Source organism: Malania oleifera, chromosome 4, assembly GCF_029873635.1.
Source record: "Malania oleifera isolate guangnan ecotype guangnan chromosome 4, ASM2987363v1, whole genome shotgun sequence".
NCBI lineage: Eukaryota > Viridiplantae > Streptophyta > Magnoliopsida > Santalales > Ximeniaceae > Malania > Malania oleifera.
Window position 1 is genome coordinate 41,131,116 of NC_080420.1, and position 2,820 is coordinate 41,133,935.

Consider the following 2,820-nt stretch of genomic DNA (forward strand, 5'->3'; position numbering starts at 1 on the left):
TTTTAGTAGTTGAGAAAAAGGATTTTCTTTTGCTATGTTGGGTGCCTTAAGGTCTGTCTATGGTCAATTTGAGCATTTAATCATATTTTTCTTATGATCATGCCAATTTTTTTCAAATTTTATTATATTATTCTAGCATTTTTTATGAATTAAAAAATTATCAAAACTAGAGAACAATCCAATAAAATCTTTGGTTATCTTATCATGAACTAAAAGCAAGCCTGTCACACAATGTTGATAAAATATCTAGTCTATCAATGGATCAAAATCAATGTAAATGCAAGCAATCTATGAGATTTTTGTTAATTCAATGTAATCTCGTTAATTGGGATATTGGATCATCCGTTTTTTATGAGTCAGAGGTTTTTCTCAACTTAAGAATAAGAAAAGAAGATACTATCCTGCTATCTCATCATTAGTTGGAAGATTTAAGATTAGACAATTGGCAATGACACACACAAGAAATGAATGGTACAATCACTTCAAGCAACATTCCGACATAAAAGAAATAATTTTCCTATCTTTCTTAGAATTTTCTCTATTTTTTTTTAAAAAAAAAATTAAATTAAAAAATATATTTTTCACAATTATTCAAATATCATGGAATTATTAAAGACATGTCTTTTTGAATTTTTTAAAAGAAATATTGCAAAAATTTACATCACGTTTTTATGACCATGCCAATTTTTTTAGAATTTTATTAGATTATTCCAACATTTAAAAATGAATTATTCATGCTAAAAATTATTAAAACTATTTTTAAAAAAAATGTTTAAGAAAAAGTAAGACTTTTTAATTTTATGAGAATATAAAAAATTTAAATATATATTGAATAGTTAAATAGTTAAAGATCTCAAGAATTTTCAAATTTGTGCTAGTATAATATATTTTTACAAAATACTAGTTGAATTTAATAAAAAATGAGTACTGAAAAATTTGAACCAAAACCGAATTAAAATATATATATCAAAAACTGAAGGTGATTGCTTGGAAGAATTCATATTTTCATTTACTCCGGACTTTGCGTGCAAAAATAAAAGTAATGGAGGTCCCACCGAGATTTGAACTCGGGTTACTAGATTCAGAGTCTAATGTCCTAACCACTAGACCATGGGACCGACGTGTTCGAGGTTTCATCCCTTTTTAATAATATCATTTTATGTTTTAACCAATCCGCTAATAAAAGTAAAAGCTTCCTAATTTACTCGCCCAAAATAAAAGTGAAGAATGTGCAACAATTATTGGCCAAAATAAATAGTTTTTCAGCCCAATGGGGTGCATTGTTGACAATAGTAAGGAAGTCTTAGGGTCTATTTGGTATTGTTATTATTTTTTATTTTCTATTTCATATTTTGTACAATGAAGAAACAGATTATAAAAACGAGCTTTTTATGTATTATTTTTTTTTCTATTATTGATTTTAACTATTTGCAAAAAAGTTGTAAATCAAATTTTATGATTTTTAGTTGTTTTAACAATTAGATGTGAAAAATTTTAATATCTAAAAGTATTTTTTTTTGGGTTGAATCAATCATTTTATACACTTTAAAATTAATTGATTAAGTAAATTTAAATATAATAAAAATAAAAATAAACATAAATTTCAAAAAATAATAGGAAAGTCAATTACAAATTTTTTATTGTTTTTCAATTGTCATATCTAATAAAATTTTTACTATAAAGTAAATTTTGAGAGTATAAGGAAAAATAATTGTAATGTTTTTTATTTTTATTATAGTTTTTTTTTTAATGTGTATTAGTCTATTACTTTATTATTTTAATCATTTTTATATTGTTATTTGATTTAAAGACGAAAGTGTGCATTTTTCAATTAAGTTTTTAATTTATTTTAGCTTCATAAATATTAATAAAACAAGTTGTTAGTTTCTGATTTTTAGTTATTGTTTTCGATTTTTAGTTTTCATTTTTAATTCTTGTTTTCGTAATTTGTGATAATGATAGTAAACGATCCCTTAAATTTTGCCAGGATACATTTCAAACATTAGGTTATTTTTGAAAATACAAAATTTAAAATTTAAATTTAAATTTGTGTGTAAATAAAATTACTATAATTTTGTATTATATTTTATATGTTCAAATTTAAAATCTGAACTGTAAGCTCCCTGACATGGAATTAGATTTGGCAACTTTTATTTTGGAAATCTCATAAAAGAAATTCATGGTTATTAAACCAGTAATATAGGAGTAGGGACTAATCATTCAAGGAAAATGTTCACATATTGGAAAATAATCTTACCTAATTAAAATAAAATAAAAAGACTTAAAGTAGAGCAAATGAAAAGAATCCCATAAGCAAGTGAGCAACATTTCATTATTTTTTTATTTGAAATTTGAAGTTATAAAAATTATTAGAATACCATTTTTTTTTTTTTAACATATTTTGATAATCATTTAAATTATCCACATGACAAAAACTGGAAGAAATTAGAAATGAAAGTAGAGATGATTTCACAACCAAAATATATATTATATTAACAACCCGAAATTATATTATTTGAACATGACACCAGGAGGCAAATCTTGCAAGATATGGCACATTTTTTAATTAAGCAAAACTCATAAAATCATCCTACATTTTAAAATACAGAAAGGGTTTTCTTTGTTGACAAACTAAACAGTAGGGAGGAAGCGTTTTGATCTTTTTTATCCAATCCAATTCAGTCCAGTACAGTCCAATCCTACAACCCTCCCTTAGGTTTAGCCACCAAACCAATGGCAGCCTAACATGCATAATAACAAAAATTCAAAAGCAAGGACATTCAGGATGACATTCCACTAATTAGGATGACGCTGAATCTA

The 2,820-nt window shown here is 24.5% G+C and overlaps 1 non-coding gene across 1 annotated transcript; it reads right to left on the reverse strand.

Moving 5' to 3' along the window:
• Positions 1–1,046: 1,046 nt before the first annotated feature.
• TRNAQ-CUG (transfer RNA glutamine (anticodon CUG)) lies at positions 1,047–1,118 on the reverse strand. The gene has a single exon. It is a non-coding gene; the product is annotated as a tRNA-Gln (tRNA).
• Positions 1,119–2,820: the final 1,702 nt, after the last annotated feature.